This window comes from Rattus norvegicus, chromosome 1 (genome assembly GCF_021556685.1).
Source record: "Rattus norvegicus strain SHRSP/BbbUtx chromosome 1, alternate assembly SHRSP_T2T, whole genome shotgun sequence".
Classification (NCBI taxonomy): domain Eukaryota; kingdom Metazoa; phylum Chordata; class Mammalia; order Rodentia; family Muridae; genus Rattus; species Rattus norvegicus.
This window is the reverse complement of record NC_141534.1, coordinates 67,721,177-67,731,264: the sequence shown is the minus strand read 5'-3', so window position 1 is coordinate 67,731,264 and position 10,088 is coordinate 67,721,177. Positions and strand designations below refer to the sequence as shown.

At 38.9% G+C, this 10,088-nt stretch overlaps 1 long non-coding RNA gene across 1 annotated transcript; it reads left to right on the top strand.

Annotated features, from left to right (window-relative positions):
- Window positions 1-4,305: 4,305 nt before the first annotated feature.
- Window positions 4,306-9,211, top strand: LOC147996754 (uncharacterized). Its single transcript, XR_015654624.1, has 3 exons — window positions 4,306-4,463; window positions 5,335-5,508; window positions 8,059-9,211. It is a non-coding gene; the product is annotated as an uncharacterized LOC147996754 (long non-coding RNA).
- Window positions 9,212-10,088: the final 877 nt, after the last annotated feature.

Genomic DNA, 10,088 nt, shown 5'->3' with positions numbered 1-10,088 from the left:
GTAACTCCAAAGCCAATTTTATATGAATGGAAATTGGGACAGGTAGGAATTAGCGACCGCCATGTTTCCCTAACCACACTGCATGTCTTTGCGACCAAGACATTCACAGCAACAGATTCTAACACCAACTTTACAGTTTCAGGCTACAGGGAGTAATCTGCCAAACAAGTTTGCAAGTTTATTCTTGTAGAACTGATTTCTTCAAAGGTATCGTGTATGACGGCAACATATGTGTGTATCAGCTGCTACAAGAATAAACTTGCAGACTTGTTTGGCAGTTTATTCTGTGTAGCAGTAACAGCTTTCTCTGAGCTGATTCCTTTTAATTTGCACCATGTCCTCACTTTTAGTAACTAATTGTTCAGGGTAAATAGTCATGTAGCTTTCTTAAGTGTAAACATAAGGTTAGTTTCGAAAACTTGATATCAAGACCTGATTCAACACAGTATTTGTATTAAGAAACACCCTGATTAATACTTGTTTACAAGTTTCACAATAAAATGATATTGAGGAAGGATATTGTGTAGCAGTTTTCTCCAAGAATGAAACATTTCATTTCCCAAGGAAGATCCCTAAAATGTAAGGTAAAGAACTCAAAATAGCTTCAGGGAGTTCCTAAATCTGACCAGATTCACTACATTCCTCCCTCAATAACAGAGTCAACAATAAAGACAGTGGAGGAGAAGACTCTGAAACCCAGACCAGCTGCCTGGAAGATTAGACCAACCAAGGCACTTGAAAAGAATACCTTCCAATTTGCTAAGTGCCTTCAGACCGTATAGTACATTCCAGGTTCCAAACTGACATTCATGCTGGGGTGGGCTTTGGTACTACAGTTGTTTTAGAGTCATTCCTGCTCAGGTAAGTAGCCGTTCACTCATATTCCTATAAAAAACCTCAATAAGAGCTGAAGAGATGGCTCAGAGGTTAAGAGCACTGACTTTTCTTCCTAAGGTCATGAGTTCTATTCCCAGCAATCACATGGTGGCTCACAACCATCTGTAATGGAATCGTATGCTGTCTGAAGACAGCAACAGTGTAGTGTACTTACATAAAACAAATAAGTAGATCTTTAAAAAAGAAAGAAAGCAAAGAAAAAAAGAAAGAAGGGAAGGAAGGAAAGAGAGAAGGAAGAAAGGAAGGAAGGAAGGAGGAAGGAAGGAAGGAAGGAAGGAAGGAAGGAAGGAAGGAAGGAAGGAAGGAAGCTAGCTCAATAAAACTCATTGGTTCACCAAATTGGACTTTGGTGGCAGGCATACCTTGGCTTTCATCAGCTTCTTATTTGGGGTGAGTAGACGTGTGTGTGTGTGTGTGTGTGTGTATGTGTGTGTGTGTGTGTGTGTGTGTGTGTGTTGCATCTCCCCAAGAAAAGAGTCTTGTCAAACAACAAGGAGAAGGTAGCTTGCAGTCCATTTCTCTGAGAAATGTCTTACTAAATAACAGGTGATAGTGTTGGAAGTATTTCCTAAGCTTGCTCTGAGCTAAGAGTAACATATGCACATCTTATACAACAATAAATATACGAGGCAAAGTTTATTAGAACCCCCATTTCAGAGATAAGGCATAGAACTATTAAACTTGTTAGCTAAAAATCCACAACCAGGAAGCAGGATTTGGACGCAAGGAGTCTTATGCAGAATTCAAGACCTTGAACTTATACTACCAAACAACAGGAATGTAAAACTGGGCTCCCGAACTTGAGTTCTTAAGTCACCTGAGGAGTTTACTGGGTCACAGGATGCTGGGCCTCACATTGCTCTGAAAATATCCTAGTAGAGAGTTTACTTATCAATGAAAGCACAATGCATTTAAAATACACATAGGGGTGGCTTTCTAGTATGTCCCCAGGTGCTGTCCTGATGGAGATGCTTAGGGACCACACTTTGAGAACTTCAAGTGTACATGGCTCTTAAAAACAGGAAAAAACAAAACTGAGAGATGCTCCAGGAATTTTAGAATTCAAGGTGCCCACATAGGGCTGGAGACAGAGAAGGGATGAATTTGGTACTAACCCACAGAGTGATTGATCTCTAAGAACCAAGGAGTGATGGGCTGTACCCCCAAGAAAGCTAGCAATACAGAAGAGAGAAGCAAGTGGAAGCCTGCGAAGAAGGAAACTTCACCAAGGAATGTGTGACGTCACGGCGACCTCTACTCAGAATTGTAAACAGTGGGGACCTTCCTAAACCACATGATGCAGCATAGCAGATAATAAGAGAGAACATCTTACTCCGGCAGGCAAGAGACAGCACTCAGCCCCAACACTGGTGATGCTGTAATAGCCACTTCAGGGATGTGGGCTTCGGCCTCCTACCTTGGTTTTATACTCTGCCTCGCCTCTGGAGCTCTTTCTTGCTTAAGTGGTCTAAGTTTTTGTTGATCATGTGCGTCCTCTGTGTGCTCCTCTCTCTGTCCCGTGAATAACATCATTGCCCAGCCTGCTTTAGAATGGAGACATGAACTTACTGATGTCTTCTTATTTTAAACAAGTAATATTTAATGCTCCTCTCTGACTTGGTTTTGAATTTTTTATGGGACACTGCAGTTAAATTGTGATTCTTTTTTTCCTTTAGCAGCAAGGAGAGGAGAAGACTGGCTAGTGTTTGTTAGTTCTTGGGCCCGTGAAAGCTGTGTCAATGCAGTCAATAGAAAAAATTGAGTGCAGACGCTTGTTTTCTTGGTTATAATTGATGGAGTCCTCTTGGGACCATGTTTCATTTACTCTCAAATTAACATGGCACACGATGTCTCGTGTCTCCCATTTCTTTTCATTAAAGAGTCAGGACACTTTTCAAATCAAGAGACGGACATGCATTAAATTCTATGTCTGAGTCTCACAGAACTTAACAGGAAGACATTCAGGCTAAGACACCAAACAAAAGAACACTGGGGAGCTTCAGTTATCATGACAGAGGTCCTCCTCTCACCTCAGGTAGAGACTTTAACCTGTCAATTTCCGTTTCTGATCAACTCTAATGGAAACCCAGAAAGCATGTGACAATGGGGCTTGAGACAGTCTTAATTTCTCAATGTTAGTATCTGGTTTCTAGCTCTCTCTTCAACTAGTAGAATATACTTAAGCAGGTTTAGTAGAACGGTGACTGATTTAACAATGTTTTTTATAATATATGAAATTTATAGCATTTTATAGCCTCAATTATATATATATATAATATATATAATTTTATCTATTTTAGAGCACCATATGTTAATTCAAACAATACAAATACAAAATAATTGAATTAAAATGTTTAGCATTTCCATCACGTTAAACATTTTTTAAATGATAAAGGAGTTAAGGAGTGGTCAGTACTTAGGTCTGTAGGAAGGAATACGTACTTGCTATGCACAAAGCCTTGGATTCCACCTTCATTATCAACAATAAATATTGTGATCCAAGAAAAAGAAAGTAGATTGTGCCAAGCCCTGTGATAGCAAGGCATCAGAAGCAGAAAGGACATATCATCAGCCCTTCAAACAATCCTCTGGAATACAGTTTCTCTAAGATGTTGCTACCAGCAAAGGTTCTTCTACTGAACACATTCTATATTTTCTAATAGTCACACACTCAACACACCCACAGTAACTCACTCTTGTGCATACTCCTTTATTTTCATATGCATAGAGTCAGGACTCTAGTAACATCAAAGTAACGTCTTGACTATGTGCCTTCAACCTGAGATCAGGGTAGCTACTCAGATTCCATTGTGTCAAAACCATGGTGCAGAGTTTAGAACCTTATGCCAACATTTGGTTGATGGTTCAGATCACTGCCGAAACTGTGTGGGTGATCCCTGTAAAACTCTATCCCAAGATTTGTTGGTATTAGATAAAGTGAGAGAGGAGAAGGACAAAAATTTTAAGAGAAAGTGATCAGAAATGTCAAGGTTCTAAAATAAAGCCCAGTACAGCAGTTCTTGACCTGTGGATCATGGCCTCTTTGCAGGTCAAATGACCTTTTCACAGAGGTTGCCTCAGGCCATCAGAAAACAGATATTTACATTACAATTCATAATAGTAGCAAAATTACAGTTTTGAGGTAGTAAGGTAAATGGTTTTATGGTTGGGGGGTCACCAGAACATGAGGAACTGTATTAAAGGGTCACAGCATTAGAAAGATTGAGAACCACTGACCTCATAACTAAGGGGAGTAAACCACACTATCAGTGACTGTAAAGGAAAATATTCAGTAATGGAATAGGACCGCATTCCAGCATACCTAGGTACCTAGAAGAGGAGTAGCTATTAAAAAGGGAGCCAGAGAATAAGTGGGCCAATGGGAGGCTACACTGAAGTCCAGTGCTCACTGTGCTGGAGACTATTTGCCTGTAGCTGGGCTTTTGTGACCTCTTTTCCACAGCTGACTCCCTTGGCTCTGTTCTGTGACAGCATCTGGAAACACTTAGAATCTCCGCTTCTTCCTTAGACAAAGAAGGAGAGCCAACTATAGCTAAAGAAAACCAGTAAGTAAAACTTGAGGAATACTTAGATTTTTAAATTAATTCCTTCAGACCAACAAGTGTAGACTAATGACATTCAATGCACTGCAGTTGGTAGTCTGACAAGTATCACCCAGTTAAATTAGAGTTTCCCCTGGGCAAGCAGGGAGCCTCTCCCAGGAGCACCTGGCCTGTCATGTGAGTGTGACCTAAAATGTGTTCTCACACCACCCACAAGCTGAGGATCAAGTTTATCTGCACCTGGATTCCAGTGATCGCTCATCGCAGCTTTTACTAATGAACAATTAATCAATAATAGGCAAATAGTGAGCAGGTATATTACCCGCCTAGTTTATGCCATCTGTTTGGTACCAAGGCAAAGAACATCCAAAGCAAAGTAAGATTTGATTTGATCCTTACAAGGAACAAAGCGCTCTTTTCAACTGTAAAACGCCTTTTCCTGTCTCATACACCACAACCACGACATGTGAGGGTTTAACAATTCAGCCAATAGTAATAAAGCCTGAAATGTTTCATCCTGTGAACTATTTGCATTTTATCTCACAATATGCTTACCTGAAAAGATTGTATGAAGAGATTGCTTAAAGTCAAAGAAGTTTTGGTTCAAGTTCATAAGTCAGCATGAATTGTAGTGGCAAGCTTGTGATTTTGGTCAAGAGAGAGTATAGACCTGATAGAAACTTAAAAGGATCCTATTTTCTTTCTTTTTTTTTTTTTAATTAACTTGATCCTATTTTCAAATGGAAAATCCTAAGCCAACATCTAAACTAACTTGACAATAAAAGGAATAATGTTTTAGCTTTGAAAGTGAAAAACCAACACAGTATAATTCATACTAGGATGGCTTTACTTTCTCCTTTCCGTCCACATACAGTCCTCTTCAAAATGAGATCTGACACTAGCCCCCTTGGTCCTTTTTGGATGCGGTGGTGATTTGAATGAGAATGGCTTCCATAGGTTTATGTGTTTAAATGCTTAGTCATCAGAGAGTGGAACTGTTTGAGAAGAATTGGAAGGCGTGGCCTTTGCACAGGAAGTTGTCACTGAGGTGAGTTTTGAAATTTCAAAAGTCCATGCCAGACCCAGTTTTCTTCTGCCCACTGCCTGTGAATTAGGATGTAAAGCTCTCAGCAGCTACTGTAGCACTATACCTGTCCGCTTCCTACCACGATGATCATGAACTAAAACTGCACTCAAGCCCCAGTTAAATACTTTCTTTTATAAGAGTTGCCTTGGTCATAGTATCTCTTCATAGCAGTAGAACAATGACTCCTACAGATGTTGAATTGGTCCTTGGTTTTTACATTTGGATTCACAGTAGTTTTGTCTACTACTCTTATCTTTCCAAAGAAGAGATACAGATGTCTATTGAGCATTCTAAAACACCAATATGTATATCAGTTGTTAATAGATCAGGGATGGGGACATCTATCATCATCTTAGTCTTCATAAAAAAGTAACAATTTCAGAATAATTTTTGTGATTGGCATGTTATTATTGGCAAGCATAAAAATCAAATATATAAACATGTCTTTATATAGTATTCACTGGTATAATTCCTGATAAATTATTGTTCTGACTCATAGTCACTGTTTTGTTGCTGTTTTTATATTACCAAAGTATATGCTACTAACCATATAAGGAGAAATGGCCTCTGTGTATACAACAACATGGAGAATACTTGCACTTCAATTAAAACCAGATTTCTGAATGTCTTTTATGCATCTGGTTCCCAGTCACATGAGGATAAATGGCAGCCCCCCTCTCTGTATCAGTGTAAGCATGTCTATTCTTAGACTATAAAATATGTGCCTTAGGTGTCAGAGACAGGCTTTCTGACTTGTCACAGCTGCAGCCTGGTGGGTTTACTTTGTGTGGTCTGTGAGCATAGCATTCCTGCCTTCCTTCCCAGCTGTGCTTTGCTTTGAGGAAGGGGGCTCACACAGACTAATCAATCCTCCTTGTGCTCCTTGTGGTCAACTAGAAGAATTAGAAAGAGGCAGACCCAGGAGAGAGGTTCAGAGACCAGTTCATTCTCACTGAGTAAAGGAGGAGCACAGAAAGGAGACCAAGCCATGGTTCTTCTTAGGTTGCCTACCAAGTAGTAGTAGTAGTAGTAGTAGTAGTAGTAGTAGTAGTAGTAGTAGTAGTAAGAGGAGGAGGGGGAGGAGGTGGAGGGGGAGAAGAAAAAGAAGAAGAAGAGGAGGAGGAGGAGGAGGAAGAAGAAAGGCAGAGGCCATGTAATGAGCTGACTGTTCCTTAAGAGCTTCTATACCATACTGATAACTACATTTGGGTCAAAAGTCAATAATTTGGGGAGAAGTTGTTTTTTAAATTGTCGGGTAGAAGCTAGCCTGAGGAAAAGCATTGATGTTCACGTTTATTCACCAATATTAACAACTTAGTTGCCTGATGATAGACCCATAGATGGTCCAGTTGAGGAAAAGTATTTTCTCCAGTTTTGTTTTTGAAGAGTATAAACATTTCTATTTATAGAGTATACTTTAATTTAAATAAGAACAATATTCTTCTTAAAGACCACTGTTGTTAAAAATCAATGCAAAATAAATATATAAATATAAAATAGATATAGATAAAATATAAGACACAGGAATAGATATAAAAATAAAACATTGAATCGAAATGCCATTGAGTTACAAATGAGAAAACTGAATTCTTAGGTGCCAAGTTTCTATCTCCTGACACCATAAGAATTACTCTAATCCTACCCTAACTCAGATCTGTATACACCTGAGAGGTTCTCATGGAAAATCCCAGTTCCTCCAGCTTTGCTGTACTTTAATGATTGGTTTTACTCATTTGTCCACTAAAGCTCTCATAATTAATAAATGTGAAATGCAGTTCCTGTAAAATTAAACTGGCAAAATGCCCCCTAATTTTCCCTGTCTCTTTCCTGCCATTTGTGTCTATAAACCAGTTTACCCATCACTAACAGAGAGTAGCTGATGTAGAAAAGATCACTCTACTGATAACAAGAGTATTATTCAGAGAAAACTTACTCTAACTCAGTCAGCCCTATTCTCTGGTGACTGAGAGCTATTTGTGTTTGTTAAAATGCACAGTGTGCTTCATACATACACCATGTAACCAGTACAGTTACAAAGAAATATTTTTCTTGAAGAAATGTTACTTTTATTGTGACATCTTTAGTTTCAATACATTATACTGAAATCCATTTTTCTCTTCTATTTAAAGAAAAATTGTCCAGAGTCTTTGAAACTAATTTGAAATCCATGGCATAGTTAATAACTTTTCTGTCCTTAGCCTTGGCATTAGTTGTTGTGCAGAATGCTCCAGTGTATACCAGGTGTAGACTTGTCAATAAAGCAGCATGGCAAGAATTTGGTAACCTGGCAACACCTTACACTAGCAGCCACTCTCTGCTATCCGGCAATCAGTGCTAGGATGTTTTAACTAGAATAGGGGTGTGTATTTTCTTGTGAGAAAACAGGAATGCGGTATCTGCAATCTCGATATTACAGGCTACTTCTTTGGAGTCTTTTTACAAAATGTTTAGTTTTTTGAGAATTTCATACACTATATTTGTCATATTCTTCCTCGCCTCAATTTCTCCTAGATCCTCCCACCTTGCCTTACACATCTAACTCCATGTTCTTCGTCTCAAAAAAAGAAAGAACCCAAAAAAAGAAAGAAAGAAGAAAAAAGAAAGAAACAAAGAAAGAGAAGAGAGAAAAAGAAAGAATGAAAGCACACACAGTGGGGTCTAGTTTCTGTTCCCCAACTACTTCTTACTATGAAGCCTACCACGGATCATAGATAGTACGCACCCCCATCATTCTGCTGAGAAAACTTATTTTTCTTCTCCCAGCAGCTATGAATTGCAGATAGTTCTTGGCTAGGAGTGAAACTTTGTGCCCACCCCCACCCCCTTCTCTAGATAGGTTTCTTATTTGATTCCTTCTCTATAGAAAAAGTATGCTGTCAGCACTGGGTCTTGTCACTGGGGCAGAAAGATTTTATGAACAGGAAAAGAGTCTTCTCAAATACTAATATATAACATGTTTAGTAAAAATAGAATTTCATTTCACTTTACAGTGGGATATGCAATACCTGACCTAAACTTGAAATTGTTTTGCTACTCTGGTATTGAATAAGTTGAGTTCAATTTATTTGATCTTGCCAAATACAAGCTGACATTTGAGCAGTGGATGTTATGTATAAACTCTGATTTTACAGGCTCTCTCATAAATGTGAGGGTGTGGATTTCTCAGAGACGTTTATCCTCTTAGAGAATGAGAGTTCGTGGAGCTCTTTTGTCTATAAGTGCTTAAACAATTCTTATACAAAAAAAAAGACAGGAAAGAGAAAGGAAAGAAAGAAAGAAGGAAAGAAAAAAGAAAGAAAGAGAGAGAAAGAAAGAGAGAAAGAAAAGGAGGGAGGGAGAGAAAAGGAGAGAAGAAGGGAAGGGAAGGGAGGGGAGGGGAGGAGAGGAGAGGAGAGGAGAGGAGAGAAGAGAAGAGAAGAGAAGAGAAGAGAAGAGAAGAGAAGAGAAGAGAAGAGAAGAGAAGAGAAGAGAAGAGAAGAGAAGAGAAGAGAAGAGTGAACTGTAGGAAGTTACTCCACTCATCCTGACTCTAAAGATACCACTATGAGGATTAGACATTGGAACATTCTCTATGATTATAGGGTTTGGGGATGTGTTTGTCGTTGCCTCTGTGTTTTCCAATGAATTATGTGTGGCTGCAATAAAGAAACTGTCTATAACAGCTAAACAAAGGGGCAGTCATTTCGGTCTGTGTTTGAACTTCAAGCCTGCTGTGCAAATCAAACAAAATGCTATCCAGCTGCTTACTTACCCCAGCTATAAAACAGCTTGATCTTGTGATTCTGTGGATATCTATAAACATAAAATATAGACCATTGTAGTATGAGAAAATTGAGGTTCCATTGCATCACAACCGGGAAATGTAAGGTAGGACTGCCAAGTGAAACTCAGAACCTTCTCCTCACCATCAACACCTTCAACAGTGTAACAGGACCCGTCATTTCAATGTTCATTGATGCTGACCATTCACGCTGTATTTGAGCATCCACCAATCAACAACAGAAAGGATTCCAGAGATACAGAAAGCCATTCTTCCTAAGGGTCCAGTGAACTCTACCCCTTCCCTTCCCATTTCATGTATTCAGTTTTCAAGTAATGCAAGGCAGGCACCTTGGAGAGCCTTGTCGTACAATGTACTATTCCCATGCCGTGGCATTCCACAAGTAGCGCCTCATCTGAGTCACCTAAATCACTGGATTTATAGAAAGTCTGTGCAAATTTACAAATCTTCTCAGTAGAATTTATGAGAATATATCTGATCACATTTAAAAACTACTCAGAAGGAAAACAAACATAGAAAAATAAATGGTAAAATTGATGTTTTAAACTTTGCTGAATATAAACTGGCCCTTGGGAATGAAAATAATAGTTCAACCTTGTCTGCTTTATCCTGAATGAAGATACACCATTACGTTACAATCTAATAATATACCTACTTTCCCCATCCTAACCTGATTTCTACTCTCCTGAACCTTCAACATGCAAAAGGAGTTCCTAGAATTTACACCAGTTTCTGCACAGGAGGAGACCTCTTTGTTCAA